Raw genomic sequence first — 19,641 nt, 5'->3', positions numbered from 1 at the left:
CTCCTGCCCATGCTGGTATTTAGCAGCTCCTTCCCATGCTGGGATTTAGCAGCTCCCACCGATACTGAGATTTAGCAGCTCCCGCCCATGCTGGTATTTAGCAGCTCCTGCCAATGCTGGGATTTAGCAGCTCCCGCCCATGCTGGTATTTAGCAGCTCCTGCCCATGCTGGGATTTAGCAGCTCCCGCCCATACTGAGATTTAGCAGCTCCCGCCCATACTGAGATTTAGCAGCTCCTGCCCATACTGAGATTTAGCAGCTCCTGCCCATACTGATATTTAGCAGCTCCCGCCCATGCTGGTATTTAGCAGCTCCTGCCCATGCTGGGATTTACAGCTCCCGCCCATGCTGGGATTTAGCAGCTCCCGCCCATACTGAGATATAGCAGCTCCCGCCCATGCTGGTATTTAGCAGCTCCTGCCCATGCTGGGATTTAGCAGCTCCCGCCCATACTGAGATTTAGCAGCTCCCGCCCATACTGAGATTTAGCAGCTCCTGCCTATACTGAGATTTAGCAGCTCCTGCCCATGCTGGTATTTAGCAGCTCCTGCCCATGCTGGGATTTACAGCTCCCGCCCATGCTGGGATTTAGCAGCTCCCGCCCATACTGAGATTTAGCAGCTCCCGCCCATACTGAGATTTAGCAGCTTCTGCCTATACTGAGATTTAGCAGCTCCTGCCCATGCTAGTATTTAGCAGCTCCTGCCCATGCTGGTATTTTTTTTTTAATCCAACAAAAGTTTTATTTAGTTTGCAGAGGTACAAGGCATACAGGATCCCCTCGACACGTCGGGGACATAAACATAAAATAGAGATAAAGATCAAGGCCATACTAACATGTACAGATATAGCAATCCCATTCTGGAGGTAAATCCCCCCCGCCACCACTCCGGACATTGCTCTCGTGGCATCCGCTCCCATCCAGATCTCACCCGACATTAATACCCAGCAACCTATCCATCACCAAGTCCACCGGGGCTAGGCCCGGTACATCCAACCACTTTGCCCATAGCTTCTCAAACTTGTGGGCATTACCCCTGTGTTGGTACCCCAGTTGGTACCCCAGTTTCTCCATCCTCATCGTTGTCCCAATGTTGGTGATCCACTCAGCACGGGTCGGGGGAGCCTCAGCTCTCCAATGAACCATGATGAGTTTCCTCGCCTGGAACAGCACCCTGTGAATCACTTCCCTGTCCGCCTCTTCCCATTCGTACTCCTCCAGAGCCCCCAAGAGACATGCCCTCGGGTCCTGCGGAAGAGTCACGCCAAATGTTGAGTTAATGGTACTCACTACTCCTGCCCAATAAGTGTGGAGTTTGGGACATCTCCATAACATATGAATCAAATCTCCATGGTCTCTCTTACAACGTGTACAAGTAGGGTCAAGTTGCGGATTCATCTTACTGAGTCTGTGTGGGGTGTAATAGGTACGTAACAGGATATACAACTGGGTAAGCTTTTGTGATACATTCAAGGAGCACTTGCCCACCGCCTGAAAAATCTCCTCCCACTGTTCCCCATCCAACTCTCCCGCATCCGCTTCCCACCTCTCTCTTATCCTCAGGGGATGCTGCTTCATCACATATTGCAACAAAATGGTATAGCACTGGGAGATAAAGCCTTTCGACGTCTCAGCATCCCCCAAAAGATCAAAAGCAGGAGTAGGCGACAGGCACCACTCAGAAGAGCGACCCTGCGCCACCACTGCATGCCTCAGCTGTAGGTATTGCTGAGATTTAGCCGCTCCTGCCCATACTGAGATTTAGCAGCTCCCGCCCATGCTGGGATTTAGCAGCTCCTGCCCATGCTGGGATTTAGCAGCTCCTGCCCATGCTGGGATTTAGCAGCTCCCGCCCATGCTGAGATTTAGCCGCTCCTGCCCATACTGAGATTTTTTTTTTTTGAAAAATATTTTTATTAGAGATTTTCATACACATTAAACATCACATTTTAGACAAGACTAGACACAGACAGCTCAACATCATACGACTCTTAAGGAGAGGTAGTTGGTACAACAGAGGGATAATATCATCTACCGTGCAAACATGTTAAATAGGCTGAAACCTGCAGTGAACGGCATATATATACAGGGGGGGAGAATGGGAAAAAGGAGGTGTCACATCTCGAACCCTCAACCCGCAGTCTCGGATTCTTCCACCCAGACCCGCCATACCTTATCAAATTTCAGCGGGCAACCGCGATTGGCATACGTGTCTTTGTATAAGGGTAAGCTGGCATTCACCAGGCGCCGCCACTGCGCAAGGGACGGGGGCGAGGGCTTCTTCCAATGCATAGCTATGTTCTTGCGGGCATAAAAAAGCAACAGGCTCACCAGGGTACGTCTAGCTGAGGATCGGACAACATTCTCAATTATGCCCAGGAGGCATACCTCCATAATGAAAGGAAGTGATGTGCCAGCAATCCTGTTGGTCAGTTCCAGCACAGCCTCCCAATAGTGCATCACCTCTGGGCACCGCCAGAAAATATGGGGGAAGTCACCCGGGGAGGCGTCACAGCGCCAGCACTTCTGTGAGTGTGAAGGGTTCATCTTGTGTAACCTGTAGGGGGTGAAGTATGCTCTATGCACTATTTTGTATTGGACCAATCTATCGCGAACAGACACCAGCGTAGTGAAGGGAAGGTCCCATATGTCATCCCAGTCGTCCGTATCTAGCGTGGGGATGTCCCTCTGCCACCTGGCTCGCAGCCCGTCCAGGGGAGGGAGGGACACAAAGAGTAGGTAGGAGTATAGGTGTGATGTGGGCTTTACGCAACAATTAAATCTGAGTGTCCTCTCCAGCTCCGACTGGGCCACGACGCAGGAGGACGAAGGGAACTGCGCCGAAAAAGCATGTGAAAGTTGGAGGTACCTGAAATAGTAGTGAGTGGGCAGGTTGAACTCAGATGAGAGCTCGGCAAAGGACTTCAACGTGTTCTGCGACACAATGTGGGAGATCAGTTTTACGCCGTGCTTCGACCACGCGAGGGGATCTAACAACCTATAGAGGTGATTCAAGGAGGGGTTTTTCCAGATTGGGGCGTTAGGTGAAATTTCAGTGGGCTTGCATTTTTCGATGGCTAGGCCGGTCCGCCATGCCCTCAGGGTGGTAAGCATGGAGGGAGTGAGAGAGTATGGCGCACGGGGGCCCCGAAACAGCAAGAGCTGGAGGGCCTCCAGCGAGCCAACCACCGACGCCTCGAGAGCAGTGGAAGTGTTGGTGCCATCCGGCCGCAGCCACCAGGCCGCCGTTACCAGTTGGGCGGCGAGGTAGTACTTGTAGCAATCAGGAAATGCCATCCCACCCTGCGTTCTCGGCCTCATCAAGGTGGATAGTTTGTACCTCGGCGGGGAGGACCCCCAGATAAAGGAAGAAAAGAGTTGGTTCAGTTTGGCAAAAAAGGCCCTAGGCACCCACTGCGGCGAATGACGAAAAAGATAAAGAAGTTTGGGAACTATTTTCATTTTAAGCAGGTTCACCCTCCCCCAGACCGATAGAGGGAGGTTGCCCCAGGCTTTAAACTTGGATTGGGCGTCCACCAGAACCGGAGTAAGATTAAGGGGGACAAAGTCAGAAACCGAGGTTGAAATATGTACCCCCAAGTATTTGAACGTGTCCACCCAGCAAAGGGGGTTATCAGGGGGGGATGTGGATCTGGCCGCCTGGTCTATCGGGAACAGGAGAGATTTGGACCAGTTCACTTTGAGCCCGGTGACCGGGGCAAAGGTGTCCAGAACAGACAAAGCGCCTTGCAGAGAGGGGCCTGCGTCATTTAGGAAAAGCAACATATCGTCGGCGTATAGGGCCACCCTCTCCTCCAACATACCCACCCTGAGCCCCTTAATATGGAGGGATGTGCGAAGAGCCTCTGCCACAGGCTCGATGGCAAGGGCAAATAGGGCCGGGGAAAGGGGGCAGCCTTGCCTAGTACCACGAGAAAGCTGGAAGGGAACAGAAACTCCACCGCCCAAACGCACCGACGAAGTGGGGGCCCTGTAAATTACCTGCAGCCAAGTTATAAAAAGCAAGGGGAATCCCATCCGACGCAGGGTCTCCCATAGGAAGGGCCACTCGACCGTGTCGAAGGCCTTTTCCACGTCCAATGAGGCCACAGTCCTCGTTCCGGTGTTAAGGTGCTGGGTGTGAATGTTTGTAAAAAGCCTCCTAAGATTAACGTCCGTAGACCTTTTGGGCATGAACCCCGTCTGGTCAGAGTCTATCACCGTGGGCAGCATGGGGTATAGTCTAAGGGCTAGTAACTTAGTAAGCACTTTAAAGTCGGTGTTCAGTAGGGCAATGGGGCGGTAAGATGCACAGGAAGTAGGGTCTTTTGGAGGTTTGTAAATCAGTGTCAAGTGAGCATGATACATAGAAGCGGGGAGGCTGCCCTCAGCTAGGCATGTAGTGTAGAGCTGTGCCAATAAAGGGGCCAGGAGGCCCGCATGCGCTTTATAAAAGTCTAGAGGGAGACCATCTGGTCCGGGCGCTTTGCCCGGTGGGAAGGACTGGATGGCACTCTGAACCTCAAGAGCTGTGAATGGTTGCACTAGGGCCTCCCTCTCCTGATCGGAGAGCCAGCCCAGCGCCAGGGGGTCAAGTAGATCACCCAGTGTCTCAGGTCGGAAGCCAGCGGGCAACCCAGAAGAGTAGAGGGTCCTGTAGAAGTCATTGAAAGTCTGCAGTATGTCTCGAGGGGAGGACACAGTTCCCCCTCCCGGAGTCTGAAGGATAGATATGGTCGTGAGAGGCTGGTCGTGTTGGGCCATCATGGCCAAAAACCGGCCATTTCGGTCCCCCTGTTCAAAAGCCCTCTGTCTGCCCTTATGTAGTTCCAGACGCGTCGCCTCAGCTGTATGCAGGTGTAAGTCACGTTGGGCCGCCATCATCTGATCAAAATGATCCGACGAGGGGTCAGAGTTGTAGGTGGCAGTTCGGTCTGTAACCATTTTCTCTAAGTCTCCCAGCTGCGCTGCCTGTTGCTTCTTGACACTAGCTATAGAGGAAATGTATTGCCCCCTTGTATATGCCTTAAAGGTGTCCCACACTACGTCCGGGGAGGCCGTACCGGCATTTTTCTCCCAAAATTCTGTCAGTAGGGGGGGTACAATAGTGGTCACTTCAGGGTGAGTGATCCACTGCGCGCCCAGCCTCCATAGTGCGGCACATCGCGAGGCCGGAGAGCGGAGCACCACCAACAGCGGGCTATGGTCCGACAGACCGCTAGGAAGATAGTCCGTCTCCAACACATCTGCTAACAGTGCAGGGTTGGAGAAGGCCAGATCTATCCCGGATGCGGTCTTGTAGGATGCTGAGTAGCAGGAATATGCGCGCATATCTGGGTGCTTCCACCTCCAGACCTCCTCCAGGCCCACCGCCTGAGCCCAGGCCAGTAAGTCTGAACATCTTGACTTCGGTGGGGTAGGTCTGTCTAACTCATGGGACAAGATGGCATTGAAATCCCCCATCACCATAACCCTCCCAGGGCAGAAGGGCGTAATTTTGTCTAGTACTTCATATAGTAGGGCTGAGGAGAAGGGAGGGGGGATATACACATTAACAACAATGTACCTCTGTGACCACAACGTAAAAACAAGTATCACATATTTGCCCAGGGGATCCGTACGGACTTCTTCAATGACACAGGGAAAATTCTTATGAACCAGGATAGTCACCCCCCTGGCATACGTGGAATACGTGGCATGTATCGTTTGCTGAACCCAAGGCTTTTTTAAGGTCAGGATCTTGCTGCCCATGAGGTGAGTTTCCTGGAGTAGGATGAGCTGTACAGGACGTGATTTCAAATATTGGAAGAGGGTGGCCCGCTTAAACTTGGAATTAAGTCCCCTGACATTCCAGGAAAGGATAGAGAATGAGTCAGTCGGGCGATCAGCCATTAGGCATGGGGGGTGGAGGGAAGACAGGATACCCATATGAGAGCAGCTCGGGACACCTCAGGAGCAGCAAGACACCGAGTACACTGCTTGACACATAAGCCAGTTTTGCACATTCCATCATCCTCATAGAGTAAAAGACATTGAGCATAACACATACAGTAAACATAGAAAATAACAAATTTCCCAGGCACTGGGTGCCTATCCGACTATATCCCATACCTCTAGCAACTGCCCGAGGGATGGGAATAGTTTTCCCCCAAAAAACAGTCAACCGTTAAGGGTGTAAATGGGCCCCTAAACTGGGGACCCTACACAGTATCCGCAGGGCTATCCTCTAACAGCGAGGGTCTGCGGTCAATGTTCATGCCCAGAGAGCCCAAATGGGACAGGGCGCAATAGTAGGTCCAAAAAACAATAAGTAAAAAAATAGAACAAAAATAAAAAGGGGGGACAAAACGAGCACTGGGGGGGGGGGGGGGTAGCGGCGCCTGCTCGTCACAGTTCCGTGGAGTCTAGGTGTTGCGCCGTCGTTTCTATGCGCTGGGTAACCAACTCTAAAGCAACAGAATGGGCAGATTCCAGGCCTGAGCAGGGCCCGGGGGGCCGAAGTGTGGGGGGAAGAGACCCCCGTTCCGGGAGGTAGCGGAAGGAGGACAGTCCATCAAAACGGGGGGGAGAAAGTAAATAAATGAAATGATAAAGGGATGGAGCGATGGGGGGAATCGTATCTCAGTTCACTATGTAGAGAGAAAGCCTCTGGAAGGGCAGATGCACATTCGCCCCCCTGTAGCAGCTGGAATTGGGATCAGGGACTGCATCAGCCATCTTGCAGCGAATGACATATGGTATAGTAAAAATAAAAAAAAAGATGGACAAATGTAAAATCAGCCAGCACTGACAAAATGAAGGCAAAGTAGGAACAAAAAAAGAAGGGGGGGGGAGAGCTGATCTCCATCTGAAACTCCAACGCTGTAGCCCACCACCAAGGATACCATCAAGGCGGGAGGTAGAGAAAGGGGTAACCCAGGGATAATCAGAGAACTGGTATCGATACTTGCCACGAGGTATGTTTCATCAGCGGGTCTCCAGCCAGGACATAGCCGCCTCCGGATCCGTAAAGAAGCGTGTGCGATCCCCGTCTATCACCCGTAACTTGCTGGGGTACAGCAGGCTGAACTTGAGGCCTTGGTCACGCAGGGTCCTTCTCACCTCAGTGAAAGAGCGGCGTTGGCGTTGCACCTCAGGTGAGTAGTCCGGGAAAAGCATGATCCTGGCCCCCTCAAACATCAAATCCCTCTTCTCCCTGGCAGCCGCCAGGATTCGATCTCTGTCACGGTAATTGAGTAGGCGGAGCAGGAAAGGCCGCGGAGGGGCCCCGGGGACCGGAGGCTTGGGAGGAACTCTGTGTGCCCGTTCAACCACAAACGTAGGTGGCATAGCTGGTAGGCCCAAGAGGGAGATGAGGAAGGTTTCAGTGAACTCAGCAGGCTTGGGGCCCTCCGCCCGCTCCGGGAGGCCCAGGATCCTGATATTGTTTCTCCGGAGCCTATTCTCGGTGTCTATGGACTTTTCCTGAAGGGCTCTTACTTGTATCTGCAGGGCATGAAGATCTCTGGAGTCTGCCCTGGTAGAATCCTCAAGCTGCGAAATGCGGCCCTCCGCCTCGGCGAACCGGGCCCTAAATTTGTCCATGTCATGCCTAATGAGGCTCACATCTGCCACTAGGTGATCGATCTTCACCATCACCGAATCCCGGCCCTCCTTGATGGCTGCCAGGAGTTCAGCATGAGAGGCGGCTTGCGATGCCGACGGATTAGGCAAGGCTGGGAAGTCAACAGACATCTCTGTGGCTGAAAGCCTCGTGGGTAAGATGGCCGCTGCCGCCCGCGCTCCAGGCGTTGAAGACGAACGGAGCTTACCCGGCGACAGCGGAGGGGCTCTCGGGGTAGCTGGTGCCTTCTTTCGCCCCAGGGTGCCTGTCAAGCGGGTAGTGGAAGCAGGAATCTGCACTGGAAGTCAATCAGGATGAGGGTAAGAGCGGAGCCCAGCTAACACACGTCTGCTCCCGTTCACATCGCGGCCACGCCCCCGCCCATACTGAGATTTAGCAGCTCCCGCCCATGCTGGGATTTAGCAGATCCTGCCCATGCTGGGATTTAGCAGCTCCTGCCCATGCTGGGATTTAGAAGCTCCTGCCCATACTGGAGTTTAGCAGCTCCTGCCCATTCTGGGATTTAGCAGCTCCTGCCCATGCTGGGATTTAGAAGCTCCTGCCCATACTGGAGTTTAGCAGCTCCTGCCCATTCTGGGATTTAGCAGCTCCTGCCCATGCTGGAATTTAGCAGCTCCTGCCCATAATGGGATTTAGCAGCTCCTGCCCATACTGAGATTTAGCAGCTCCCGCCCATGCATAGATTTAGCAGCTTCTGCCCATGCTGGGATTTAGCAGCTCCTGCCCATGCTGGGATTTAGCAGCTCCTGCCCATTCTGGGATTTAGCAGCTCCCGCCCATGCTGGGATTTAGCAGCTCCTACCCATGCTGGGATTTAGCAGCTCCTGCCCATGCTGGGATTTAGCAGCTCCTGCCCATGCTGGGATTTAGCAGCTCCCGCCCATGCTGGGATTTAGCAGCTCCTGCCCATGCTGGAATTTACCAGCTCCTGCCCATTCTGGGATTTAGCAGCTCCTGCCCATGCTGGGACTTACCAGCTCCTGCCCATTCTGGAATTTAGCAGCTCCTGCCTTGCTGTAGTCAGCTGCTCGTGATGATGCTGGACCAAGTACAGAATGTGTTCTTAAAGCTATTTATACCTTTGTACAAAAAACAATGCTAAAAAAACTTTTGTTATATTTTTGTAGAAAAAAAAGAACAGAAAACCTCAGGCTGAACCATTAAATAGCTGCCACCGCCTTCTGTTAGTGACAGATACAGCGTGGCTCTGTGTGTAATCAGCACAGCACAGATAAACCACCAAGCCGCATGATGGAAAGGATGAAGGATGCTCTGTTTGTGTTGCCCTGAGCAATCAGTCATCCTCGTTCTTTTTAAAGCAACCCACTCAGGATTGAAATATGGAAACTGTCATTGATAAGGCAACCAGGATGTAAAAAAATCACCTGAAGCATTACTTGTCCTCGAGTAGCCAACTCCAGGTGTCTACTTTGTAGCTCTATGGCCAATTTAGTACTTTTGAATTATGCACAGGTTTACTTTCACACCCCTTTCACACTGAAGGCATTTTTCAGGCGCTTTTGCGCTAGAAATAGCGTCTTTAAAGCGCCTAAAAAAAGCCTCAGCTCCAATGCCAGTGTGAAAGCCTGAGTTTCCTGCAAGCAGCTTCTTTGCAGCGCTTTAGGAGCGCGGTGAATACACAGCTCCTAAAGCGCCCTTGCCCATTTAAATCAATGGGCAGTGCTGCCGAACTGGTTAAAAGCGCCCGCTAGCAGCCGAAAAGCACCGCAAAAACGGCGGTAAAACGCCGCTAAAAAATAGTGGCGTTTTACCGCCGACGCCCAGGCGCTTTCAGTGTGAAAGCACTCTAAGGGCGGTGTCACACTCAGAAATCTAAAGTTGTTGCCCTCTTGCTGCCCCTGTACTAGTGATCAAGATTCTGCAAGAGAACAACTTACCATTACAGTACAACTAAAGGCAAACCTTTTTCTTTTTGTTCATTTTAGATACAGTAAAAGGGGGGGGGGGGGGGGGGGGGGGGGGGGATTTAACCGCTGTCAGGTTTTCTTTTCTTTTGCCATCTGTCCCATTGGGGTCCCTTCACTTCATGTTCAATAGAAAATCCCTCCAAAGTGAGGGAATCCCCCCCCCCCCCTGGTTATCACCAGAGCAACCAGAACCATTGCACTGTATATGTAAAGTCCCAGCTGTCTCTGATGCATTTGAAACAAACCCCCCTGTCCCTAATTCTTCCTTTTGTTGCCCCTCTGGTCTTTTGAACTCTATAAAAGTATTATTATTTAATAGGGAGGAGCTCGGGTGTGTCTGGATCCTGGTCCGATCCCACCTGAGTGAGCCCACCAGGGAGCTGTCGCTGTAGTCGGCCAATCATAAGCGGCCAAGGCATTCCCCGCACAAATATACATTTGGAATGTAAACGTGTTGCTGTGCCCTGGCTGCACATAATTGACCCAGTACATGTGACGGTTTCCTGGCGGGATCACTCAGGTGGATCTGAACACGCTTGAGCTGATTGTGATTGTAAACCCTCACCTTGAAAAAGAACCCATTCAGTTTAAAATAGAAAGGCAAAACATTTGTGTATAGATATAAAAAAAATAAAAAAAATATAAATACCTTTTTCCCTTTTTTATAAGTGATTATTGATTACATTCCCTGTTCTCAGCTGCCTAAGAGCTGGGGGAGGAGAAACAGCAGCACAGTGAGCTTCCCAGTGAAAGGCTGTGCAGGGAGGGGTGTGTTAGGACCTGATCAAGTCTGATCATTGGAGGAGAGCAGGCTAGAGAACTGACCACAAAATAAATAGAATGTGTGACCAAGAGGGTTCACACCAGAAAGCGGTAAATTTGAGGGACTAATGCGATTTGCCAGGAGATATAAAATAGATACATTTTATTGTGTCTCAAAATGCAATAATAAAAGTAAAGAAAATAGACCACATCCATCTCATACCCTAGACAACGTTGTCTACCCCAGTTAAAATAGAATAACTGTCACCTGTGGTCACTATGGGACGATAATTCCTGCACAAGGGACCAGTAAGTCAGTGACTGCAGGTATGCATGACCAGACCTGACCTGACGTTGTGATGTCAACTAATTTCGTCGATGGTTGTATATCGCTAAGCTTCGTCAGGACCCCAATTCTATTTTAATTGTGGTAGAAAACTTTGTCTAGCGTAGGAGATGGATGTGGTCTATTTTCTGATCTTGTTCAATTCCTCTTTTATTATTGCATTTTGATACACAATAAAAAGCATCCATTGTATATCCCCTGGTATCAATGCTGTATCCTGGCCTAGGCAAACAAGGCCCAGGCCTAGGGCAGCACTTTGCAGGGGGGCAGCACAGAAAGAGTCCCCACTGGCTTGCGCTAGACTGTTAGTGTAGCGCCAGTCTTATGGGGCGGACTGGGCTGAAAGGCAAATTAGTCTAGCGCCCCCATAAAGCGGCCTGGTATGCGGGGGCCGGCATTCCGCAACTGTGAGGGGGGGGGGGCGCTGCTTCTAATTTTGACTGTCCTATCATGCTGGACCACAAACCTTCCTCACTGTGCTATATGTTTTCTGCTGCACCATTGGCATGGCTATATCTTCTTAGTCCTCTCCATAAAAATATCAGAAATTAGTGCTTAAAGTAGAACTATAGGCAACACTTTTTTCCCATTTTGGATAGAGTAAGGGAGGTTTATGGCCCCTGTCAGTTTATTTTTTACCATCCCTGTCCCATTGCAGATATTTCCTTCACTTCCTGCCCCATAGCCAAACAGGAAGTGAAAAGATCTATGCAAATTAAGGGAATCTGTTGCCACCCCCTCCCCCCTGCAGAACTAGTGTCCCCCCATTAAACAGAAAGGGTTGTGGCCTTGACAGGAAGGGGTGGGTCATATTTAAATTAGGAGGTGCACAAGTTTAGTCAGGCCTAGGGCAGCACAAACCCTAGTGTGAACCTCCATGGTCATTTATTTTGTGCCAGGCTATTTTGGGTTACATGGGACCACACCATTTTGGTGTGGGCTGATACCAGGCTCTATAAAGCTCCTTTTGTTCTATTAAACTTTTTTTATAATAGAGAACTGACCATGCTGTACTTTCATGCATAGTGTGGTCAGCTTTTGATAGGAAGGCAGAGGGACTGGCAGGTACACCAGGGATTCTATACAAAGGAAGCAATACAAGGAGAACAGGAGACTGTAGAACAGGCACATATATCAGAAATATAGAATGTTGGGTTTACTATATTCTTTAACGATCAAAAAGTCCTGTACTGCATTACACCTTTCCTGCAACCTCTTGTAGTGGTGAAAAAAGCAGTAGTGAGTTTAAGCAATGCTTTTTTGTGGCCCCCATAATTGTGGGCATAATAGTGCCCACCTACATACTTTGTGCTATCTCAACGTCATCTAGATTTGGAGGTATATAGGATATGACTGGCAGAGAGCTGGCAATGAATAGGTTAAGGTTTTGGGGCCCCTCCCTAATGACAGCCCAGGAATGGGGTTATAGGATAAATCAGCAATCTGATCTTTTCCTGGGCAGATCTGTTTAGAAGGCAGGTGATGGTGTTTGCTGTGTGAGTACTTTTAGCCATTGCTGTGTCTTTTGCTGTGTTTCTTTGTATGGATTTTAGCTGCTTGTACTGAATACAACAAATACTAAATAATCTTTGCTGGCAAGTCATATGATATTATACTATGCTGTTAATTTCAGTTACAATGAAAAAGGCGTGCTTGCTGATCCTATGACAGAACGTGATAAATAAGCAGCACTAACTTATTTATCTGATGACTTTATAGGGAATTCTGAATGTTTATTAACAAATGCTTCTGTTTGCAAACATTAAAAAAAAAAAAAAAAAAAAAAAAAAGCAACCTGATGTTGTCAAATAAGTTCACCCACAAATCAACTTTCTGCCATTAGATTCAGCATACTGCTGACATCTGCAGTATGCTGTTTTTTTTTTTTGTACTTATCGTTTTATCAGCCTTTGTTATCCGGCTCCGAGCGGGGATTCCTTCCGGGTATAGGCGTTCCTAAGCCAAGTGGAGTTGATTGGCTGCTAAAGCGCGTCACGCCTTCTGAAAATACTCGAAGTAACACTCAAGTGTTTACGGCGCCTGCGCAGTCAGCTCTACGCGGCAGGCGCAGGCGCTGTAAACACCCAAGTGTGACTTCGGGTATTTTCGGAAGGCTTTAGCAGCCCGTCAATCAAATCCGCTTGGCTTTGGAACGCCTATTCCCCACAGAAATCCCCGCTCGGAGCTGGATAACAATGGCTGATAAACGATGAGTACAAAAAAAAAACCCAGCATACTGCAGATGTCCGCAGTATGCTGGATCTAATGGCAGAAAGTTGATTTTTGGGTGAACCTCCGCTTTAATGAACTGCAGGGGAAGAGCATACCTGTTATTTGTGGCAACACAAGTGCGGTTTACACAGGGGCAACCTGACTTGCAGCGCAAATATGCAAGGCCATCTGCATGCGACTTCAGTGGTGGCTTGCAAAATGACTTCTGTATAGAAGTCAATTCAAGTTGTCCCAAAGTAGTACAGGAACACAATAATAATAATAATAATAATAATAATAAAAAATAAAACGCACACAAACTGATTTCTAAAGATCTGTCAAAGTGCATAAGATAACATCATCATTGTCACAATAGATGTCACTCAATTGATCGTCAACATCATAAATGGTAGATTTTTTATTTTTTTTTTCATCATCAATCGATTGCACAATCCAGGGTTCCATTTTAACACACACATGCTTTATAGATGTGTGCAAACGGTTTTCAATCAGTTCCAATACTAATGGTTTGAAAAAGAGTTTAACATGTTGGAGTTTTGTTTTTTTCCATGAAAATTTGCATTTCCAGAATCAATATTAGCCTACGAATGTTTCAAAAGTCATACGATCAAGCATATTGAACTTTTTTTTCTTTTTTTTCCTGCACAATTTTCTGTGTATGGCCAACATTACAGTGTATTGGGGTGCACTACAACACAGATCCGATGACTTGGGGTGCCATTCAAAATGACACCTCAATCCACGATCATGTGCATGATGCTGCAGTACCGTGCATAGTGGTAATGTGATAACAAATGGCAAACATCACACTAAGTGCCGGCTTACACAGGGGCAACTTGGCTGCCTGACAAGTCGCAGTTCCTTCTGTACTATGGAACCATTCTAATATTTAAATCGAGTCGCATCGACTTAAGTCACTCCTATTAGAATGGTTCCATAGTACAGAAGTTACTGCGACTTGTGGCAGCCTACATAATAAATGGCACCCCAAAATGTCTGCTAATTCACTTGCGCTGCAGTGCATGCAGAATTATTTTTTTTATTTTGTTTTTTGGACGGCGCACTGCATTGTGTGTTGCAATGCACGTCTGATTGCAGGTGCTTTGGGGTGCCATCCATAATGGATGACATTGAATCACACCAATGCATTCAATGTGCATGGCCACAAATGGGATCATATTTATTTTTATGGTGAAACTGTTATATATCTATATAATTTCTGAATAATATAAACCAGCCCCAATGCCTCCTTTAGGTTGGGTTCACACTGATTTCAGGGAATGCCAGTCTTTAGAGCTGAATTTGCATCGCACACGGATCAAACTCACACAGGACCCTTTTTTCCCCACAGCTTAGATTCGCACAGCACTGATGTGAACGGCACCAATGTAAAACAATGTTATTTTATTGACTTTACATTTTTAACGAATTTAAGCAATCGCAACAGCTCAAATTTGCAAAAGAATTTGCAGAAGTGTGAACCCAGCCTAAGGCTGGATTCACGCCTATGCAGTTTTAGTGCTTTTTGCATTACAGAACTGTTCTGTAGTGCAAAACGCACTAAATGCATAGGTGTGAATCCAGCCTAAAGGCTCATACACACACAGTCAGACATCCAACAAAATTTCCCTTGGATTTTTTTCCTAATTGATTTGTCCGGTCACACCCATAGCATACACACAGTCAGACTTTTCTGCAAACTTTTCTAAAACTTTCCTAACATCACGTGTTTTTTTTTTTATTTTCTGCTCTTTACCGCCACCCTTTGTTTAACTTCTGCTATTGTTTGTTGCTTTTAACATTGGTTCGGAGCATGCGTATTTGCACTTTGTCCAAAAGTTGGTTGGATTGCTGTACACACAGTGAGACAAGGCACCATCAGACTTTTGTTGCCGAAAAGTTGTTCCGTTTGCAGACCCAACTTTTTGTTGGATGAAACCCGAAAAAGTTGGTCCGATGGAGCGTACACACGATCAGACAAATTGGAAAACTTGCAGATTTTGAAGTTAGTTGGCAAAAAGTGTGACCGTGTGTATGGGGCTTCAGACAGGCTTGCTGCATTTACTTGATCCCTGATGTATAGTGTGTACTTATCAAATTATGTGCGTTTTTTAGATTTTCCTATTAAGACTTTTCTCTCAAATGCATGCAATTAATTGTGTTCAGAGTATCTAATCTGCCTCGGACACAGATTTGTAGTGTGGGTTTTTTTTTTTCAAACACAAACTGTATATATTTTGGACTGAGTGTTTTTTTTTATACCATTTAAAATCATTCAATACTTATGCATTCATAGGATATTTGTAATTGAATATATGTGAATGTTGACAATTTTCAGTTCAGTAAATCTCTGTGCCTAGAATCCTCTGGCTGACCTCACCCTAGGAGAGGCAGTTTTCAGAAAGGAAGGAAAGCTGGATGAAAACAGGAACAGCTTGAACTTGAGCTGTGTATGAGTGGGTAAATTAAAGGGCCAACAAAGTATTAACGTAAATGGTCGTGCTGTGATTCATACTCAAATCGTGTCCAAGTTGCCTCCCAAAGTCGCGCTGGAAATCGTGTCCCCCCCCCCCCCCCCTGTGTGAATGGGCTCCAACTGAATGCCATTCCGTTTTTATTTTTTTAATTTTTTTTTAAATGTGTATCAGCCATTTGCTATTTTTCAATAAAATGTTTAGGGCTCATTCACACGTGAGGTTGTAAGGCGATAAAATGCCACAGGTGAGCTGCAGTTTTACTGCCTCCCAGCCACTCCCCTTTAGCTGCAGGGGTTACACATGCCGTGGCCTTGTATCTTTGCAATTGTGACACTAATTCTACCCCCCAGCCACTTTCAGCGGGTGCTATTGCCTGATAATCGTGACCCTCTCAAATGCCTGCAGTTGCATTTCATTGGTGTGGGGTCCAAGGGGTTAAAGTGAGGCAATGCGCCCCCCCCCCCTTTCCACCTGTCAAATACTCCCTGAAGAGTGATCTGAACAAGAAACTTTCAAAAGTAATTTTTCAATTTGTGTAGCTAAAAATGGCTGCACAAGGGATGTTGCTTGATTTCAGTAGTCCTTTGTGGCGATTGTCTTCCTTGGATAAACTCTTCCTCCAACCGAGCCCCCCCCCCCCCCCCCACTGCCATTGTCTTCATCTTCCGGTGTGGCAGGGATTAATAAAACTCGGTCACAAACTTTCCTAAAGTAAGGTGACCAGATTTTTTTAAATGAAATCCGGGGACATATTTTTTCTTTACTAGTAATAGCAACAATCAGCGACTCTCTGCCCGTCACCGCCCACCTAACAGCCTCTCAAGTCTTACTCTTCGGGCCCCCGGCTACTACTGGATGGGAAGCGGTGGAAGATCACTCTGCCAGGGAAGGCAAGGAGATGGGCAGGTGGCTGGCCAGGATTTGAGCCAAGGCAGAAGAACATGCGAGCGAAGCTGAATGGGCATGCACCTGAAACTGAAGAAATATTCCCTACTCTCTGACCAGCACATGATCATCAGAAAGGGGCACAGATAATGGGGGGGGAAATACAACCCCCCGTATGCTAATAGGCACGGCGGAGCGGGGGTGTGTAATTCTATTTTTTTTATTTTTTTTTTAATTCGGCACTGACTGTCTTTGAAATTGGCCCTGCCCCCTATTAAATCCAATCTGGGGACAAAACCAGGGACAGACTTTGTCCGGGGACAGTGTCCTCAATCAGGGGACTGTCCCCTGAAACTGGGGATGTCTGGTCACCCTATCCTAAAGAGATCCTGACTTTGTCTGCCCATTCCACCCAGCTGCTCTAGTCCTAAAACCCGTACTACAACTTCTATGAATGGAGGAGACAGGCCTGTCATCACCTACCCTTCCAGTCAGGACAGTCCCCAGATTGAGGTCCCTGGAGCCGGTCTGTCCCCAGATTTGTTCCCGGATTGCAGTGGCATGGGAAGGGCATCTGGTACAACATTTGGGGGGTGCAAAATCATTACTGTGCCCCCCCAAGTGTGATGTTTTGCCCCTCCGCCCAGTGACTCCTGTGGTCCAGCCTGTCCCCCCCGTCCCCCCCTTTGACCCTGTGTGTGTGTGTGTGATACTGAGGAGCGGCTGGGTGTCAGGAACAGTACATTGTACGCAGCTGATCACTACTGCATCCTGCTGGTGTAGCTTACACCGTAGTAACAGATTGCTGGTCTTAATGGGGTGCTAGTAAACAGCTGCTACTTTGATTAATTGATAGTGCTAATGGTAGCATTAATGAGCTTGCAAAAATTATCTACACTATATTGTCCAAAGTATTGGGATGCCTACCTTTGCATGCACATGAACTTTAATGGCATCCCAGTCTTAGTCCATAGGGTTCAATATTGAGTTGGCCCACTCCAATATTGAACCTTACGGACTAAAAGTGGGACACCATTACGTGTGTGTGTGTGTGTGTGTGTGTGTGTGTGTGTGTGTGTGTGTGTGTGTGTGTGTGTGTGTGTGTGTGTGTGTGTGTGTGTGTGTGTGTGTGTGTGTGTGTGTGTGTGTGTGTGTGTGTGTGTGTGTGTGTGTGTGTGTGTGTGTGTGTGTGTGTGTGTGTGTGTGTGTGTGTGTGTGTAAAGGGAGGTGTCCCAATACTTCTGGTACTGTAGTGAATGTAACTTTAGCTGTGGAATGAGTTCCTGCAAAAGATAAATTCCCTTTTAAGGGAATCGAGGGGTTATCGCTGCTATTGAGGGATGTCACTCCAGTAAAAAATTCATTCTACAATGTAATGCTGTCCTCACTTCTATCTGGACAACTGCCTGGGTGACGTGAGTGATCAGAGGGGTCTGATCAAGTTTATAAATGGAGAAGGTTGGGCATGCCTCCATATAAATCGCTTTACATATCTCCCAACATTGAGGGACACCTATCGGCAAAAGTATGTAGGCATGGGACACACCCATTGCCACGCCCCCTTAAAGGAGAATTGCGCAAAAAAACAAGATTGGTTAAACCTAAAAGTGCTGTTTTTTTTTTTTTTTTTCCCCCACTGCTATTCCTTTATATTATCTTTTGGAATTTACAAATGCAGCAATTTAGAAATCAGATGAAAGGTTTAGCACTGGGAAACACTTTTTGATAAAAAGTGCAGTATATCTATATCTCTCTCAGACCAAAATGAGGGACAGTCCCTCAATCAGGGACAGTTGGGAGCTATGCAGGAATGAGGGACACCTAATAGCAAATATATGTAGGTGTAGCGCCCCCTTGCTTTCAGCATGGGCACTACGCCTAAATTTAGTGGGAAGGGAGAGTTACTTTGCTCCCTTCCAGTGTTTGTTTAAATTTTGGACCTCTGTCATTCTGGAAATGTCCACTGGGTCAGTCTGCGGTCAGGGAGTGCAATGCCACCCCTGGCCGGCAGCTGGCGCCAGAGGGGTTCTAGCAGAGCAGATCTTCTCTCGGCAGCCAATTAGAGGATGTTTTCCCTCGCAGGGCATGCTGGGGTAGGGTATATCTGGAACAGAGGTCATGGGTTGAGGTCCTTCTTCCTGCGGGGTCCCCGTTCCAGGTGCGGTACCCACCTTCAGGGTACGCGCATACATGGACCCCGCCGGCGCGGCCCACCTGGCCAGAGCGGAACTCTGCAGCGAACCTCATCCTGATGAGAGAAGGGACCTCAGCGTTCCTCTGGGTTCCAAGGCCTATTGAAAGAATCCCAGCCTGGGATCGGGTGTCTGGACCACTGACAGGTATGCTTGCTGTCATCCAGGGGCCATTCATAGAAAAGTCTACTGGGAGGATTCTCTTTCCTTATTCACTCAAGTCCCATATTGAAATTGGCCTGTGGCAGGGACCCTAGAGACAGGTCTGTGTGATAGACTTGTTCCTCCCAGTATTATCCTAAGTGACGCTCCGGCTGCCAGGCCTATAATAGGGGTCTGTCCGGGGGCACTTCACCCACTCAGAGTAGAGTGGCGACGTGTGACCAAATTGGTTCAATGCGGAGCAGTGTATTGCTCGGTTCTATATCCAGGCCTGATACCGCATGGTTTTCTTCTTCCTTCATCAACTTTGATCTCCCCAAATTGTGTTAATGTTGGCCGTGTTTGGCCTGGGTGATAAAGCATTGAAACCTTCTATTGGATGTCTGGACCTCCACTCACTGTTGCTGTTCTCACTGTTGCACCCCTAGACACTGCCAGGGTAACTTAGTAGGCTGATCCCCAAATCAACCAGCGGCTCCTTCGGGGTAGCGCTACATAGGCATAGGACATGCCACACCATCTTAACCACTTCTGGACCGCCGCATGTACATTTACGTCGGCAGAATGGCACGGACAGGTACATCAACGTACCTGTACGTGCCTGCCTAGACGTGGGTCGGGGGTCCTATCGGGACCCCCCCCCGTACATGCGGCGGTTCCCGTGGCTTCAGGAGCGATCCGTGACGAGGGCGCGGCTATTTGTTTCTAGCCGCCCCCTTGCGATTGCTCCCCGGAGCTGAAGAACGGGAAGAGCCGTATGTAAACACAGCTTCCCCGTGCTTCACTGTGGTGGCTGCATCGATCAAGTGATCCCTTTTTATAGGGAGACTCGATCGATGACGTCAGACCTACAGCCACACCCCCCTACAGTTGTAAACACACACTAGGTGAACCCTAACTCCTTCAGCGCCCCCTGTGGTTAACTCCCAAACTGCAACTGTCATTTTCACAATAAACAATGCAATTTAAATGCATTTTTTGCTGTGAAAATGACAATGGTCCCAAAAATGTGTCAAAATTGTCCGAAGTGT

The 19,641-nt window shown here is 48.5% G+C and overlaps 1 protein-coding gene across 1 annotated transcript in view; it reads left to right on the top strand.

Moving 5' to 3' along the window:
* Positions 1-12,091: 12,091 nt before the first annotated feature.
* The window catches only part of DDAH2 (dimethylarginine dimethylaminohydrolase 2), a 35,533-nt gene continuing 27,983 nt past the window's right edge, over positions 12,092-19,641 (top strand). Inside the window, exon 1 of the mRNA XM_040323498.1 lies at positions 12,092-12,158. The gene's annotated coding sequence lies outside the window, so the exon portion shown is untranslated. The remainder of the gene's footprint in view (positions 12,159-19,641) is intronic.

The sequence above is a fragment of the Rana temporaria genome, chromosome 9 (genome assembly GCF_905171775.1).
Source record: "Rana temporaria chromosome 9, aRanTem1.1, whole genome shotgun sequence".
Classification (NCBI taxonomy): Eukaryota; Metazoa; Chordata; class Amphibia; order Anura; family Ranidae; genus Rana; species Rana temporaria.
The sequence above is the reverse complement of the archived record's forward strand: the minus strand, read 5'-3'. Positions and strand labels throughout refer to the sequence as shown.